Raw genomic sequence first — 19,127 nt, forward strand, 5'->3', positions numbered from 1 at the left:
GAGGTTGATCAGAATTGAAGAAATTTGTTATGGAATTTGTCTTCAATGTGACAAGGCTAGCCATTTGGGCAAAATCTCCTCTTGCCTGGACTGCTTTATAGTATGCTGTTTAAACTGGGCATGCAGGATCTACAGAAAATGACTGCTGAACTTGCATAAAGAAGGTGAGACAGTCCTTCAGGGTTCCTGCTCCATGAAAGAGTCTGCCAGGCCTTCTGCAGGACACAGAAGAAAGTGACTGACAAATTGTTAATATAAGTGAAACAGTCTTTCAAATTTCCTTTTTCACGGAAAAGTCTGCCAGATACTATGGGCCTGTAGGCTGAAGATGAACGCCCCAACGTTACAGGAGAACTTTGGGTGACTGTTCAGACATCAAGATGTCTCTGTCAATTCTAGAGTTTTGTAAGTTGCTTACAATGTACTTCCTGTTTACTTAGGTAATATTATATCATTCTGGGGTCATTGGTGGAGATGAAGACAGATAGTTATAGTTTTCCTTAGTTATGATAAAAGATAAAATAGATGTAAGACTTTAGACTTACAAAGAAATAAAGTAACTATAATTCTTGCTTGATAACTGTTTTGTTATATGTAATTTTATTATATTAAAGTTAAAATCTTCCTTTTTATTTAGACAGAAAAGGGGAGATGATGTGGAATGTTCTTCTGTGTATGTATTGCTTTGATTGGTTGATGAATAAAGCTGTTTTGGCCAATGGCTTAGCAGAGTAAAGCCAGGCAGGATATCTGAAAAGAGATATAGAGAGAGTAAGCGGAGTCTGAGAGATGCCATGTAGCTGCCAAAGGAAAATGACACCCGCCCAGAACCTTACCAGTAGGCCACACCCTCATGGTGATATACAGATTCATAGAAATAGGTTAATTTAAGATGTAAGATCTAGCTAGGAATACGGCTAATCTATTGGCCAAATAGTGTTGTAATTAATATAGTTTCTGTGTGATTATTCAGGTCTGGGTAGGCAGGAAAGAAAGAGCAGCCTCTGCTTATTGCTCAGTTCTTCCCAGAAAAATTGGTAGCTGTGGGAAGGAGAGAAGGTCCTGAGGGTATTTACTTCTTCCGAACTCCCTGGACTAATTGTGATAAGTTTATACTGGCTTACTCTTTTCCAGGTGGCATTGCCCTGATGTAAATAGCAAGTGTAGTTTAGTGGGAAGAACCAGGCTGATTTAGGAAGCTGTAGTCTGCTCTTTGTCTCCTGTCCTCGTCTGGGTTTTCAGTTTTCAGCAGACCTCAGCAAATCTTAGCACCTGTGTGTTACTAGTATCTCAGTAGTTCCTTCTGGTGTGAGCGGACCATTGTGAAGCCTCTTAGGACTCTCTGTATGTTTTATCTGCACGTGTTCTCCATTGGGTTCCCCCCATCCTAGAGCCCACATTTTTCCACGCTAACTCATTGTACACATCACAGAACTATCCCCTTCTTTCTTTCCTGTGGTAGGCCGGCAATTATGCTGATGTATGAACTCGGTCTATGCCACTCTCGGTTTTAGCTTCAGTATGAACAGAAATCTAGTCAGAGACTTTATTTTCAGGAATGGGCCAACTTTTCCTATGAATTATCAGAAAATATTCTAGACTTTGCCAACTGAACTATAACACAATATTCTGAACTGCAAAGCCAGACAACACCTTTGTTTGACTTGGCCTACCCTTGACTTAGCTCATTGATAAGTTTTTAGAATTATCATTGAGATGAAGTTTGAAGGATGTGTTGATTGATTGTGATTAAACACAGAAGAATACCTTGAACACAGAACACATTTTCTGTTAGATGCAGTTACAGATTCTCTGTCATGTAATTACCTTCTTATCTCACTGTTATAATTTGTTTGATTTGTAATAAAGATGTTTGAAATTGGTGAAATCTGGAGTACAGTTGAGGATTTGGCACTTTTTATCAGGCTTTGGGGTTTTAATCAGGGAGTAGAGGTAACTTGATGAAATTGTCATGAATCCAGAGTGACCAGGCTTAAGTCCATTCTCCCACATCTACTGTGTGTCTTCAGAAACTTCTACAGCTGAGGGACCAAGGCTGCTGAAATTCTCGCAGTGGTAATGTTGCCATCTTAGCCCTGGTCTTTTTTATTTTCAGATTTTAATAGAACATGTTTTGTCAGGTCTGAGTTAAAGTCCTGGCACAAAATCTGTTCAGTATATTTTAAAATTTCCTTAAAAAATGAGAAAAACATTAACTCAGTTGTTTTCTGGTGTGTGTGATAACTGATTTGTGATACTGTTGATCTTTAACACTGCTGTGTATTAGAAGATGATATAGTTGCTGGGAGTGCACACCTTTAATCCCAGCATTTCAGGAAGCAGGGGCAGACGGATCCCTGTGAATCAGAGGCCTGGACAGTCACCCAAAGTTCTCCTGTAACGTTGGGGCGTTCATCTTCAGCCTACAGGCCCATAGTATCTGGCAGACTTTTCCGTGAAAAAGGAAATTTGAAAGACTGTTTCACTTATATTAACAATTTGTCAGTCACTTTCTTCTGTGTCCTGCAGAAGGCCTGGCAGACTCTTTCATGGAGCAGGAACCCTGAAGGACTGTCTCACCTTCTTTATGCAAGTTCAGCAGTCATTTTCTGTAGATCCTGCATGTCCAGTTTATACAACATACCATAAAGTAGTCCAGGCAAGAGGAGGTTTTTGCCCAAATGGCTAGCCTTGTCACATTGAAGGCAAATTCCATAACAATAGAGGGAATAAAAAATGAAAACATAAGCCACAGACAAGAACCTTCCTGTGATGAGACAGTGCTGCTTCTCTGGAAAACATTGAGTTCTTTGGTTCTTTTTTGTTGTGGTGGTGGTGGTTTTTTGGTTTTGTGGGTTTTTTTTTTTCTTTGTTAGTTGTTTTTGTCAGCAGGTCTCCCTGTGTGGCTCTGGCTGTCCTGGAACTTACTGTGTAAACCAGGCTGGTCTTGCAATCACAGAGATCTGCCTTCTTCTACCTCCGAAGTGTTGGGATTAAAGATTTATGCCATTATGCCCGGCTCTAGTTCTTTCTTAAAGGGTAACTAAATTTGCCATAATGACTCAGCAGTCATGCTTTCGTGTCTAGTCACAGAACTTGCACATGAGGGTTCTACACAGCATTATTCATAATGCCCCTCCATTGGAGTCATTATAACTGGTAAACAAATGGACAAAGTGTGTTATGTACAGAGAGTAGAAAGGTAGTTAATAATTCATGCTTCCGCAGATTCAAACAATGCTAAATGAAAGGAGCCAGTTACGGGAGAGCGTGCACTTGATTTTCTTAGGTGAAGTGCTCAGAGAAGGTATCAAGTGGGCTAGTGAGCTGGAACTGCCAGAGGGTGAACTATCAGTGAGTGAACATGAGAAGTTTCATGGAGAGAGGGAACTGTCCTAAAACTGAGTTATAGTTATGGTTGCAAACTTTGGTCAATTTATTTAATACATCATTGAATTTTATATTTGAAATGAGGAACTATAGCCAGAGACTGCTTGTTTTTTTCCCGGCTGCCCAGACCTGAATAATTACATAGAAACTATATTAATTACAACACTGTTTGATCTATTATCTCATGTTTTGTTAAAATTTTATTTATATATTTTGTATGTACTCTGCATGTACACCTGCAGGCCAGAGAGGGAATTGAACTCAGGATCTCTAGAACAGCCAGTACTCTTAACTTCTGAGCCATCTCTCCAGCCCCTTAGCTCATGTTTATTAACTAGCTCTTACATCTTAAATTAACCCATATCTATTATTCTATGTATCACCACAAGACTGACTTACTGGTTAAGATTTTGGCATCTGTCTCCTTCAGCAGCTACCCCTTCAGAGTCTCCCTGACCCCACCTTCTCTCTCTATATATATATATATCTCTGTCCACATTTCTACCTGGCTTTACTCTGCTAAACCATTGGCCAAAATAGCTTTATTCATTAGCCAATAAAAGCAACACATGTACAGAAGGGCATCCCATATCATCTCCCCTTTTCTGTCTAATTAGAAAGGAAGGTTTTAACTTAAACATTGTAAAATTATATATGAAAAAAACAAGTATCAAGCATTACACTTACAATATTTAGTCATTTGTATTTGGAGAGTTTCATATCTAATATATCTTTTGTCATAACTTAGGAAAACTATAACTATCTGTCTTCAACTCTTCAAAGACCACAGAAGGATATCATATTACCTAAGTAAACAGAAAGTGCATTGTAAGCAGCATCTAAAACTTTAGAATTGAAAGAGACATCTTGGTGCCTGAACAGCCAACCAAAGTTCTTCTGTATCATTGGAGCATCTGTCTTCAGTCTACAGGCCCATAGTATCCAACAGACTTTTCCATGAATCAGAAAATTTGAAAGACTGTTTCACCTATATTAACAATTTGTCAGTCACTTTCTTCTGTGTCCTGCAGAAGGCCTGGCAGACTCTTTCATGGAGCAGGAACCCTGAAGGACTGTCTCACCTTCTTTATGCAAGTTCAGCAGTCATTTTCTGTAGATCCTGCATGTCCAGTTTAAACAGCACACCATCAGGCAAGAGCAGTTTCTTTCCCAAATGGGTAGCAAATCCATAAGGAGGCTCTTCAGTGCCCATCGTCTCTTGAAGTAATTGGTGCTGCCAGAAGTAGACATGTCTTACTGTCAAGAAAAGTCTAAGTTCTTAAAACATTTTAAATACCATATTCTGTAGGTCTTTGAAATGTTTGAAGATTATCTGAAATATATCTCTGTATATCTAGAAAATCTAACATGACTACAATTTGACTATTATAAACGACTATCTCTTAATCTGTATTTTTAATTATATGTCACATTTTTAAATTAGATGCATAAACATAATGCCTTAAACAAGAGGAGAAATACATATATACAATGTGACAAAATTGACCTTAGATTTATATAAGACCAAGATCCATACCAGTGCAAAGTATTCACTTCTATATCATATCCACTCTTTGAGAGAGAGATTGACTGACTGTGACTATTAATCAATTATAACCAACCCTTTTAAAATGAAAATAAACATTTATAAGCAATCATCTTGGAATTTAGGCATAGTTCTTTCCAAACTGCTTCCTGCTGTTTGTTGGGTGAAGTACTTTTAGGATTCACAGAGACCTTTGGGGAGGGGCTTGTTTCATTAAACCACATTAGCCTGAAAGGAATCCACAGGTTCTCATCTTCTGTTTAAACAAAAGCAGAACCTTTAAAAAAAAAATAACATATTCCTTAAACTCAAATTTTGAAATAAAGTACCTTTAGCCCCCCAGAATCAAATGTCTCTCTGCAGCCAAAAAATTCAAAGAAAACATAATAATATGCATAATCCAAATCCTTTGTGTATTATCATCTCTACGTGAATTTTTTACTCTATTACTTTTTAATATTTATTATCTTGATCCCTTTATGTCTGTCTGTACTCTTATATTATTTTCACTGTCTCTTTAAAGACTTTGTTTTACTTTAAAAACCATTCCCTTTTTATAACTGTCTGTACTCTTTTTTTTTCTCTCCCCCAAGCCTATGTGCATTTTTAAACACACTGTGTCTCATATAGAGGTCTTTCATATCGAATCTGTCCTCTTGTGTATCTGAAATCATTTTCTGACAAGGAATATTTTAAAATCCTAAGCACTGTGGTTGCAGCAGCCCTTGATGCTGGCTCCACATCTCTTGGCATTTCAATATGCCAGAGGTACATTTACTGCCAGCTCTGGAACTGCTGAATCAGAGCTGTGCTCACCATCTCAGCTCTGGGAAGCACCATGTAGCACAGAAACCCTTTTTATCTGAGTAAAAGTTAAATCTGCCATGCAGTGTGCTGCATGGCCTAGAAATGTCTCCGTGTATGGCGGCAGGAATCTACGATGCTTTCCTGCCTGTGCACGCCTAGCAGACCCCATCTCGCTGCTTGCCCTGCAGGGGTGCTGAGCAGCAGGCATGCTCTCAGCTACTTTCCTCCTAACCCTGAGCAGGCACACAGCACTTGACCAGAAGAGTGTGACTGACCACGCGAGTTAGCCCCAACCGTATGGGTGCCGTTTTGTAGGTGGTGACTGCTCATTTGTTTCCTGGCCACACAGACCCGAATAATCACACAGAAACTATATTAATTACAACACTGTTTGGTCTCTTAGCTCAGGTTTTTAATTAACTAACTCTTACATCCTAAATTAACCCGTTTCTATTATTCTGTGTATAGCCACGAGACTGTGGCTTACCGGATAAGGTTAAAGTTTTGGTGTCTGTCTCCTTCAGCAGCTACATAAAGTCTCCCTGACTCTGCCTTCTCCCTCCCCCCCCCCTTTCTCTCTCTCTTTAGATCTCTGTTCAGATTTCCCGCCTGGCTTTACTCTGCTAAGCCATTGGCCAAAAGAGTTTATTCATAGCCAATAAAAACAACACATATACAAAAGGACATCCCACATCAAGGGACCTGTTTGTTCATTTTTAATATGCCTTTTAAAAGTATAAAAGGGGCTAGGAGAATAGCTAAGTCTTGTACTATCTATGTAACTATGAGGATCCAAATTCACATACCCATTAACCACGTAAAAAAGCCTGGTATGATTTTGGCCTGTAACCCCATTGCTATGGAGTATAGAGAAAGGAGGATCCCTGGGGCTTCCTAGTCTTCAGTCTTGTTCCAGGTTCAGTGAGAGACCCTGTCTCAAGGGAATAAGGCAGAACATAATATACCAGAAAAACCAATATCTTTCTCTGCCTTCTACAGATTTGCAGACTTGCACAAGCTTACACACATACAACATTTCTTTAAAGTCTTACATGCATAACTAAGAGTCAACTAACAATATTGATAATAGTTTCTTATTAATAAAGTCTTCAAACTGGAAACAGTTGGTACATTTTAATTGTCATTTATGTTTGTAGGTTCTCTTTTGTTTTGTCTTTTTTTTTTTCTATTTCTTTTTAAAGAAGCTCAATAATTTGCCCTCTAATTTCCCCTTAGGGTGGACTATGCTAGTTTCCTTCCAAAATCATTTAATATGTCATGAGTTCTTAACTGTGAAAACAGAATCAGTTGGCTTGGTATGGGATAGGACTGTCTTCATGGGTGATGTAGTACTCACACCTTTTCAGAGTCCCAGTGGTCAGTCTCCTTTGTAAAATTAAAAATAATCAAATGCAATGTGATAGACTTTTAAGTGTTTGTAGTTTGACTTAGTTAATTCCTTTTTCTTTTTAAATGGCTGGTAATCATTTTGAAATGGAAGTAAAATAAAAACTTGAGATATTTTGACAAAATTGTTTAAATCTGAGGTTTGTTGAAGGTGTTTCATTGATTTTTTTTTATATTGTTCACATGACTTTAATTTATATTTCCCCTGCTTAACTATAAGTCTATACTTTTTTTGGACTTTAATTACAAAACCAGTTTTGATCATTGTAAATCAAAGTAGAAAAATAGAATTAAAACAGAAGTAGAAATTAAAGTCATTATCATTTTGACTTGAGGACCACTGTCAACTTTCTATTTTCTCCAGAAATTTTGAAATTTATGTAGAAGTACCCATACGATTCTGTTTACAGTGAACTAAGCAGACTGTGAAAGGCTGGTCAAAGATCAGAGATAGGCAAGATGGATCTGTGAGTCAGGTCACGTTGTTAGCATACCACCCTGCTGGAAAGGATGCATTGTGAAGAATACATACAACATGGTGCATGTGGTAGACTTGAGAGCTCTGCAATGGCCTCAGAGGTGGCTCACATGGTGGTCAGCGATGTGAATCAATTTTTGCTGCAAACATCAGGCAGCAGGGGAAAGACAGCATCACACTCAGCAGCAGGTGTGTAAGCTCCGTGAGAAAAGATGATTTCTGGTACCTTTCCTATACATCTATGTTCCCTTTTGCACAGTTCTGGGGATCAAGCCAAGGCCCTTGTGTAGGTCTAGGCAAGAGCTCTGTCAGCAGCCAGTGTCCTCAGCCAGGCTTCATTTCTAACTGTGTTCTCAGGCTTGTGGAGGGCCTGACCTTGCACATCACAGATACCAAACATGTATATTTTATGGATGTGATAGGCTCACTGTATGTGTCTGTCCTTCGTTTGGGAAGTGTGTCATGAGTTTTTATTCCTACTGTTCTCCTACTGTTAATTGCCATCCTTTGGCTAATGGTTGGCTGCCTTCCTTTACCATATGTAATCTTTTGGCCTTATATTTTGTGAAAAATCCATTTATGTCAATCATTTGATTAATATCTAGTCATCGTCTACCCAGTGCCAGACATGATACCTAAGGCAGGTGAGCCTGACCCTTCAGAAACGTAGATTTTAGTTAACCATGACACAGCAAGTATGGAAATGTATGCATAAGTAAGCTGATGAACCAATGGTACTTCAGCCAATGTCAAGATATCAGGAGACTGCTCAAAGCACATGGCATTGGCTTGAGATTGGAATGGTAACACAGTCATGGGATTTTCTTGGTGAAAGCCATTCCCTGTAGTCACAAGCAAGGACAGTGTTCCAAAGTAAGAGCAGACAGCAAGACTTGGGGTAGAGAACAGGCCACCATGGCTCCAAACGTGTGAGCCAATTCCCATCAGAATGAAATGAACTACCAAAACTAGGAGTGATCATAGATGTCCCAAGCCTTTTGAGGAACAGGGTCAGTAGGACCAATAACCCAGTTTTACTGTGTATGTTTTAGCATGTGACTTAGCATGCCCATGTTGACTAACAGTGGGCATGCACCTGTAATTCCAGGAGAAGCCAGGCTAGTGGTGCAGTTTCAAGATCCTCAGAATACAACTAACTCTTGAAGCAAGAAGATAGGGGGATGATATCACCAGGAAGAAGTGTTGCTAGAGAAGAAAGGGCTGAGGTTGGAGTCCAAGGTTAATTCTGTTAGCGGTCTACTAGAGGAGAATTCAGCAAAGAAAGCTTGACCATAAACTGCCAGAGTCATTCTGCTAGGACACAAACATACTGAGTATTTTCAGACCCCAGGAAAAAGTCTTGACATAATGCTAACGGTGTGGATAACAATGAAAACTGAGGACCACATATTTGCATTGGTGGGTTTAATAAGAGCGGTTCAGTGGATTGAAGGAGCTGTAAGAGAGAATGAGAGGAAGGAAATGGAGATGGCAGGAAAGAGTCTCCTCTTGAGGCCTCTTGTGCAAAGTGCAAGCAAGATGTGGTGCATTCGCTAGAGAGGGACTTGTGATTTACGGTGGGTTTTTCTAGGGTACACAGCGCATCACAAGAAGGTAAGAGAGTGTGATGCTTATACAGCCAGGTTGGTGGAACTAAAGAGGAAATGAGTTTTGGTCAAAGGAGGGGCATTTTCTTTTTGAAGTAGTAAGATGTTACCAACCCCAAATGAGAATTGCAGTATGTATTGGAGGTTCAGTGACAGAGAAATGTGTCAAACAGTATGGAGAGCAGGAGTGGTGTTTTTGTTTCTCCCTTCCCCTCCCCGTTTGTTCTGAGTGTATGGGTACATGTATGAATCATATATGTGTGTATGCTGTCTGACACTGATATGTGTCCAATGGAAATTCAGATATGGAAATACTTTAGTATGTAACTATTGCTCATATACAAATGTGGAGAACTTAGCTATAATTGTCATTGTGTTATGCTGCATGTACATGTATGTATGTGTGTGTTCATATCACTGTGATCACACACATACACATTCAGAGAGAGGTGTTTTCTCCATGAGTGACAAGTGATAAAATGCCGGTCGGAGACGAGCCCTGGGCTGGGGTGTAGTCAGGCACGGAACATGTGGCTGTGGTATAGGATGGTCCTTTGGGGTTCATGTGATCAGTGCTTATAAAGTTGACTTGTTTCTTCAGTGCCATCTGCTATAAATTGATGACAGATTCATTGGCTTTTGCCTAAGATTTTCCTGGTTTTAGGGCTGAAAGTACTAATCGCAGAGAAAATTCTCACCTCCCTAGCTGTAAGACAGGTTATTAGTTTTCTATCAGCTGTTTTTGCTGTGCACATGTGTGGATCAGAAGGGTATGAAAGACAGATGTATGAATATGTTAAAAGTAAAATGTCAAGAATTAGGAAAATGCTACAAATACTGAGTATTAGATTAAGACCCGTTCTGGTTAGTATTAGAGTTTTCAGGAACAAAATGTCATATTGTCCTAAAAGAAATCCTTGTCTCTTCCTGACAAGTCATTGGGGAGTGTGGCATCTTTTCACCATAAATGAGTCAATATTTTAGCATTAAAAGTTTTTCACATTAAAGGGGGTGGGAAGGGGAGGCATTTGTAAGAATGTAGTGCCACAGTCTTCACTGGACTGACATTTCTATGAAGACAAATTTGGTTTTTCACAAGATTCTCGGTGCCTCTTAGTAAATACTCACTAGATAAATCAAATTAATGAGGAAGGCATGCAGATGAGCATGGAGACAGAGATGAGTTAGTTTAAGCTAGGGCATTTGTTGCTACTAATAGCTACCATTTACTTAAACTTAATTTGTGCCAGCCCCTGTTCTAAGTGAGTTACATGCATTGACTCATTTAATCCTTACGTTATTACCTCTATTTTTTATAGTTAAAGAAACTGAAGTACTTTGCCCTGATTAATGGAGGGCTAGGATTTTGAATCCTGACAGTCCAATTCCACAGCTGGGACTCTCTGGGGCAGTGGTTAAGAACGTTTTTTCTTGGAGAAGACCTGAGTTCAGTTCCCATGATCCACATAGTAGGTCACAGCCATTTACAACTTCAGTTTCAGAGGGACCCAGGGCTCTCTTCTGGCCTCTGCAGACACTGGGAACAAATGTGGTACATGTAATAATATACATGCAGGAAAACACTCATACAGATTAAAGTAAAATAAATCTTTAAATATACTATGTTGATTTTTGACTTGGATGACACAGCAACATGTCTGTCCTAACTTCATCCTCCATGGGAAGAAAGGACCTTGCCTTTGCTTTGCAGCCCAGTGCTTGTATTTATTCTAAGCCTGACAAAACGCTGCTTTGTTTGGACTTCACCTCAGCTCCACTCCTCTCCAAATAGTGAATCCTGTAATAACTGCCTTGTCCTGCATTTGCTGAGATGGTCCAAGATTCCTCTGGTGTGCGATTTCCTCGTTTTGCAGTGCGTCAGAGAACCTGATTTTGTGAGATTAAAGATCTGTTTCTTTGGTTTTAAACTTGCTTGCGCTAGAACACTGCCAACTCTTAAGACCCAGTTTGAACAGAATATAAAGACAGATCAAGATAAGTGTTTCCATTGAAGCTGGCTAGTGAGCACATGTCCACTTGGGCTTCATGCTCAGTGAAAGGACAAGCTCAAGACCAAGTTCTCAGCACACAGATGATTTATTGCCCCAGACGGACAGAGGACATAAGGGACAAAGAAAGGAGATAAAGGGAGAAGGGGAAGGAAAGGGGGCAGGGGTATTTGTCCCCAAAGGGACTGCTTCTGGATAGAAAGGAGACAGGTAGGCACATAGGAAAATGGCACTTTATAAAGGTGTACAGGGAACCCCGTGTTAGGGTGAGGTGTTTAATTTTGATTGGCATGTTAATTGGGGCAACCAAAGGGGGCTTCTGTTTGTTGGACTTCAATACTTCAATAGCTGGACCTTGGTAGTCAGCCTCAGGAGGAGGAAGTGGTCAAATACAGAAAGAGACCTTGGTGGTTAACTTATGGAATATGTGGTTTTTAGCAAGTCACATACTTGGGCTAGTGTCTCTTCACTCAAATTCTGACAAGGGGAATACTGTCTGCTACAGGCCTCTTAACTCTTCCTTCTTTAGTGACTTAGTCAGCCTTTCAAGTTGTAGCACCAGTTACTGGAGTAGGATATAAATGCAGATAAGTGATTTATTAGCTGTCAGCTATAGGAGTAAGTCTCCTAAATGAGAACATTCACCCATTTCCAACCCAGTGAAAAATACTGACAGTGGTGAGCAGGGAAAATCATGGGGCCGGGTGGATTTTTGTTCCTGTGAGAGCAGCATGCGTTAAATAGCAGAACAGAATCTAAAAGTGATGAGACTCCAGTAAGACTTCATTCCACCATTTTTCCCAAAGTAGTGTTTCATGAGCCTTCTTTCCTGTCAGCTCTGGTTGTAGTTTTCTGCCTGTAGTAGTTGGTGAGGCACTCTGCTTTGTGTTTCCTCACAGAGGGATGGGTGTTCGGGGAAGGCACTTACCTGGCACCTGTGCACTGAGGCAGATCCCCGGTCACCATTTGTTTCTCTGCACTGCCTTATGGGTAGAGTTGTCCTTGCATCACCTATGTAACACTCTTCAAAGCAGGGTTGGTGCTTTTTGTCCAGGCTGACAGTTCTATACAGAGTACTTACCTCCTAAAGTTCTTGATGCTTACAAATAAAGTGACTGAGGATCTTTTATTTTATCTACACTTTCTTCCTCTTTCCCACCTGTGTGTCTCGGTGATCAGCTGCAAAAATGTTTACTTGTTAGCTCTTTAATTTTAATGCTACAACGTTGGGACGAGAAACCTTGTATATGTTCTATAGTCCATGTTCAAACTTTTCTGTTTCTAGGACCATTTATTAGTATAGTATACAGCCTGATATCCACCCTCTTAATGAATTTAGGTATCTAATACAGGCTTGTTACTATAAGAAGACTGTTATACAAAAGAGTTTGTGACTATGTATGATTGAAATTTGTAGCCTTTGAACATCAGCTCCTCACTCCACCCCTCCTCCAGTCTTTGGTTAGTGATCATTCTATTTTCTATTAGATTGGCTATTTTAAATTCTTGGTGCAAGTTAGAATCCTGTAGAACTTTTCATTTAGCATATTAGCCTTCAGTTCCATTCATGTTAGCTGTTAATGAAAAAAAAAAAACAGTTTCATTTTAAACAGAATAAGGTAGTCTTCTGGAGCCATTTTGAGTTACCTAGTCCCAGGAACACAGATTTAGGTTACCCTGATTTCCATGTTCCAACATGGAAGCAGTTTCACAAGGTTTTTATAGTTTTGCAGAACAAAGGAAGTCATAAATCAAGGCAAGCTTAAAATGCATTGGTGGTGTCTTAGGGTGTCTATTGCTGCGAAGAGACACTGTGACCATGGCAACTCTTATAAAGGAAAACATTTAATTGGGAGTGCTTACAGTTTCAGAGATTTAGTCCATTATCCTAATGGTGGGACATGGCAGCACGCAGGCAGACATTGTGCTGGAGAAGGAGCTGAGAGTTCTACATCTTAATCCCGAGACAACAGGAATCAGCTGAGTGTAGTTTGAGCATAGGAGACCTCAAAGCCCACCCCTACAGTGACACACTTCTCCAACAAGGCCACACCTCCTAATAATGTCACTCCCTTCATGGGGCTTTTTATTTTTTTAATCCACCATAGGTAGATATACCAAAGAGGTGGGCACAGTGAGGTGGGGAAGCTATTCTGTAGGACTAAGATGCTGTCTGATGACATTCTTAGATTTGGGATTGGTAGAAGCTAGTGGTCTGCTAAGTCAGTAGATTCTAAAAAGATTTTTATTCATTAGCATAAGATATTAGTTTCGTTACAGAATGGAGCAAGGATGTTCAGCTTCTGAACCTGCAGAATCCCATTCTCTACATGGCACTGAAAGTCCATTTGGTCCATCAATCTCTGTACAGACTCCTTCAGGAGTTTTTGATTCACAGCCAGACATAGCTGCTTTTCAGGAATTTTTGTAACAAGGCACATGACAGGATTTCCATTTTATTTTATGGCTGAATGGTATTTCATTGTGTGTATGTTCATCTGCATATGTGTGTGTTTATAACATTGTTTATGTATCCCATTTATTTGTTGGTGGATATGTGGGTTGTTGCTACCTTGGTTATTATGAACAATACTGCAGTGAACAAGAAGATGCAAATACTCTTAGATCCTGTTTTCATTTCTTTTGAGTATCTGCTCAAAAGCAGTATTACTGGATCATATGGATCTGATTTGGGGAAACCTCCAAATTGTTTTCTATAGTGTTACAGGGAGCCCTGCAGAGATGACCACTCAGACACGGTTTCTACCAGATGAAAGTCTTAATTGCCAGCTACTGGCATTACACACAGATATTTAGGTCCTAAGTGTAGCCCAGGGGTCCACAGCACAGGGTTTTTGAAGGCAAAAATCACATCCTGGCAGCTCTCTTGGCAACTGCAGGGGGGCTTTGCAGAAGCAAGCAGTTTAACAGAAGCTAGCTGTGGTGGCATCTTGACTTCAGGGTCCGAGGATAGAGTTTGGTAGTTTTCCATGGAATTTTCCATCGAGATAAAATTATTGATAAGCCTGAAATGGCCTCAGCAAAAATACAAGATAGAGGACCTCTGTGTTCTTTGCCCTGTCACATTCTCCACTGGATCTGTGGGCATGAGTCATATCGTTGACTTTGCCCCATTTTAGGGGGCATAGTTAGTAGCTGAATTTATTCTTTGGTTGATGTAGCAGACATTGCAGTTCAGGATGTAGATCCTATTGTTAGCTTGCTCAAAATAAAAGTCAACTGCCAGCCTGGCAGTAAGGTGGTCAGCAATGGAAACCAGGTAAACCAAATACCTGAGTGTAGTCCCAGCCAGGTGGAATACTTTGATTTGGCTATAAACTGGCAGAGTAGGCTCCTCATTGAGAGGGCCAGGCAAATACCGTGGCAGGTCCCTAAGAACTCAGTTAGGAATTAGGCCTCAGTTCCAGCCTCCTGAAACTGAACAAGTCAGTTTCTGAGGAAGAAACAAAATGCAATCAGTCACCGTGACAACACACACACACACACACACACACACACACACACACACACACACACACCAGTAAGGACAAGGAGAATCTCATTTACTAGGACAGGACCAACTCCCCTCCTCCCATCAGGTACCTCAAGGCAATAACGGAATATGGACAAAGTCTGGGACTTGTCCAGACTTGTCCAAGAATGGAAACCCTATAGTCATAGCCCACCCCTGCTAGCCCTAACCAATTACAAACATACTGATATGATTGTCACTTGCATAAACCAATCCTAGATAGAATGATCACACTGCTTTTAGAATTCCTTTAGTTGTGTATGAAAGATCCTGAAAACTTTTCTTTTGTTCCCCCACCACCGTTTTTGCCTTTGTGTTGGATACGCAGTCCCAGCATGCTTAGTACCTTCTCAAGATAATAAACGCTCTTGCTGATTTCATACATGGATGGTGGTCTTCTGTGGGGCTTTTCCAGGACCCTAAACCCTAACAATAGTAGCTGTACAATTTCATATGCTTATTAACCATATCCAAGAGGTCCAATTTCTTGGCATCCTCAGAAACACTATTTGTAATTTCAAATTTTAAAGATTGACAAATGAAAATTGTATATATTTATAGTTGTACATAAGATGTTTTATCTTTATACATCTTGTGAGAATTGTATGCTTGGTCACTTCATTAAATTTTTAATGGAGTTATTTGATTGCTTGCTTCCTATATTTTAGACAGTAGCCTCTTACCAGGTGGGTGGTCTGCAGGTGTTTTCCTTCGTTGGGTAGGCTGCCTTTTCCAAGTCTATTGTTCTTTTCAATGCAAAGATTATAGTCACACTGTTCTTATTTTTGTTTTGTTGTTGTTCTCTGTGTTTTTGGCCTTGTTTTGATATCATTTGCTAAGACCAATGCTACGAATGTTTTTGCCTGTTTTTCATAGGAGCTTTCAATTTCTAGTCTTGCATTTAAGTTTTTAATCGATTTCTGAGTCATTTTTATCTCTGTACGTGAACTGTGCTGGTTCATATTTTTTTTTTTTTTTTGGACGTGTGGCCATCCAGTTCTCTCGGCACCATTTGTTGTAAAGACTGCCATTTTCCTGTTGTATAATTTTGGCACCCTATGAAAGGGTTTTTGATCAGATGTGCATGAGTTATTACTAGACACCCTAGCTTTTCCATTGGTATGTAGATCAGTCCTGATCTTCCTAAGGGTGAATCTGCTTTCTTGCCTTTTCCAACTTCTGAAGTAACATTCCCAAACTCCTGCGCCAGTTGTCAATTGTCTCCCACAGTCAGGATGGTAGCCCTATCTTAGAGTCATCACTTTTATTGTCCCTGAAAACCCCTTTGCCACATAACGTTCATCAGTTTCTGGGACAAAGACCCCTGGGGACCATCATTGAATTTTCGCCTGTGTTATAGTTAACATTTATTGAATACTTCCTGTATGTTAGGTATAATCTTATACTGTATTTGTTCTAAGAACTTCACATGACTGTATTTTTCTGCCTCTTTTGTGATTCTTCATCCATTACATGGTCTTGTTTTGTTTTTCAAACAGTATTTCTCTGTAGCTTGGGGGCCTTCCCTGGAACTAGAGCTCTTATAGACCAGGTTGGCCTCGAACTCACTGAGATCCACCTGCCTCTGCTCCCTGTCGTGATGTGTGTGTGTCCCCGGGATTAAAGGCGTGCCTGGCTTGTCTCAGGTTTGTTTGTTGTTGTTGTTGTTGTTGTTTTATGGGGCAGGAGAGTGTGTGGGAGGGATGTGGTGTTACAACTCTGAGGGTAATGGGAGCCAAGGAATACCACAAAATCAAACCTCACACAAGGGGTTTATTGGGAAAGACACAGAAGAATGCCTGTCTCTGCTCAGGTGAGAAGCAACAAAGAATTGAACAGGAGGGCAGTATTTATATAGGGTTTCTTGAGGGTGGAGCTTTACAGAGTAGCCCAGATTGGTGGGATTCTTTGGCCTGATCTTGAGGTAAGCTCAAGAATTGGTGGGATTCTGTGCCCTAATCCTGGGGTAAATTTAGGAATTGGTGAGATTTTGTGACCTGATCCTTGGCTTTTTCCCCCTGTAAGGCGGAAGCTCGCCACCTGCATCTTGAGATGCTAGAAGCAGCTGCTACGGCCATTAGAGTAGTCTGGGTGAGGGCAGAACAGTGTGGTGGCAGGGCCTGGCCACTCGTGCCTCAAGGGGTCTACAGGTGCATCTTCTGAAATGTGAATTCATGTCTTATTCAAAAACTGATGTAGAATTGAAAAGCAATCTAGGAAGTTATCTCATTTAACTTTCTGTCCTTTGTTGTCCTAGCTAAGTGTGTTAGGAACTTTGTCCTTGTTTACTTATCTTTGGAATTTCATACAAGCTTTGAAGAAAGTTCTCCGAGTCAGCTATTCAACTCGTTTGGTCTACTAATTCATAAGCTGTGAAATTTTTTTCCTACCTAAATTTACATACCTCAGTTACCTTACTAACTGAAGGTGTGGAAGCTTCCTTTGAATTTTGACATGTTGGTTTAGCTTGTATATACTCATAATCATAGGGGGTGATATATTTGGATCAGTAACACTTCATAGGAAACAATGTTGAAACTGAAGCCACTAATATGAAAAGGGGAGTAAATGGCCCAGAGTACAAGGCTTGCCAGTTGTTGCTTACCACTAGCCCCAGCGTTGTTGTTCTCAACTGATGTCCCCTGGAGGAGCTGTGTGCTCCTGTGTATGGATCCACTCAGATGTGTCACATGCTAAGGATATGGAAGTCAGGTAGGCCTGATCCTGTCCTAGAGGACTGTGTTCTAGTGAAGATGTAGACACAGACATGATGTGTGTGGAGATGACTATATAGTTAATAGGTTACTGTAGTTCATAGAGAAGACCCTGCTAAAGTGGCTATGTGATACAGGAGCCCTGGTCTTACACAAGTGTGTCTTCACCTTATCGGAGGAGGTAAGGCTCACTTGTTGTTCAGTTGTCTCATTAAACGCCCTTCCTCCTCCTGTCTCTCCTCACACTGCCCATTGATCGTTTTCTCTGTAATGACCACTAATAACTGTTAGGCCTCCTGAGAGAGAAAGCTTCAGCCGTTGAGTGTTGTGCTGACTAGATCAACCTTGACCATATACAGCTCTTGCATGGGACTGCAGACAGTAATATTCCAGGACAGGTGACAAAGCAAATGTTCAGACCCTCCAAAGTATGTCACATGTCCATGAAACTAACTTGAATTTCTTCCTAATAAACTAAAGATCAGGAATTCTTAAAGGGGTGTGTAATGAACACACACAGGGACTGGGTTATGTGAATTTTTGAGAATTCCCTGTTCTCCTTTAGGGACTTGTGATTTTGCACACATAGACTTAAGTAACTAAGGTCCTGACACACCATCTCCTCTCCACTACTTTTCCCCTTGTAATTAGGACATAGAGTGAGGAGGGAATGAGCTGAGTTCGGACAGTTCCTGACTAGGCTACTTCAAGTCATAAGAAAACACCATGGCCAGAAATGTCAGGGCTTCTCACTCTGACAGTCTCATGCTTCGATGTGAGCAGTCATGGGTAGAGCCGTCTTTTTTACTTTGCCATTAATATCCATTTTATTTGACTGTCCATGGGTTATTATACTAATCATGGAGTTGCTTTGGTTTAGGTGTGAGTGCGCCCTTTATTTCCTCTTCTCCTGCCTCTGGTTCACACTACCCTCCCTGCACTTGTGTCTCTCTCCCTACTCACTCAGTAGGCACAGCTTGTGATAGATAGCGCTGTGAAATTGCCAGGTCTTATTTTGAAGAATTTGGACAAGCAGGACACAGGGCTTACAATTGGCTAATAGTTTAGCCTCTCTCAGCCTTCCACTGTTGGGAAAGGGCTAAGCGGAAGAGGCCTGTGCACAGGGGTCACCCTTAGGCACACTGCTAGACTGTGGGCCCTTCCAGCACTGTAGAGATCACCACCTCAATGTACCCAGGGTTAGGTCTTCCTCTAACTTGACAGACGATTGCCTCTTTATGCTGAATGTTAGTGATTCTCCTGTCTCTTCTCCATTGGCCTGTCTTGGAGCTAGATGTTGTTTAGTAACAAGGAAAGGAATGGGTATTTCCTACTGAAGACTATTTATAATATGTATTTCCTTGATAATGCCCAAGGTGTGATAGTACTAGCAGTAAATGTCTGTATGGAAACTATTACCCTGCCAGGGTTTTTCCAGGTGTGCAGCCCTGTGAGGTCAGTTGTCTTTTTTACTAAGCAGGAAATCAGCACAAAGAGATAAGTAATTTGTCTAAGCGTGTGTGCCAAGTGAACAGAATTGGAACCCAGAAGTCACTTTTCACTGCAGTGCTGTGTTCCTCTCAAGTAAGGTTGGAATTGTTATTAAAAGTAATGCCACTAATGAACTGGTTGCATTG

At 40.6% G+C, this 19,127-nt stretch overlaps 1 protein-coding gene across 5 annotated transcripts in view; it reads left to right on the top strand.

Annotated features, from left to right (window-relative positions):
- The window catches only part of Map4k3 (mitogen-activated protein kinase kinase kinase kinase 3), a 156,790-nt gene that overhangs the window by 54,046 nt on the left and 83,617 nt on the right, over positions 1–19,127 (top strand). The gene's annotated exons all lie outside the window — the stretch shown is intronic.

Source organism: Alexandromys fortis, unplaced genomic scaffold, assembly GCF_014885135.2.
Source record: "Alexandromys fortis isolate MF-2015 unplaced genomic scaffold, M_Fortis_MF-2015_v1.1 scaffold_136, whole genome shotgun sequence".
NCBI classification, from domain to species: Eukaryota; Metazoa; Chordata; class Mammalia; order Rodentia; family Cricetidae; genus Alexandromys; species Alexandromys fortis.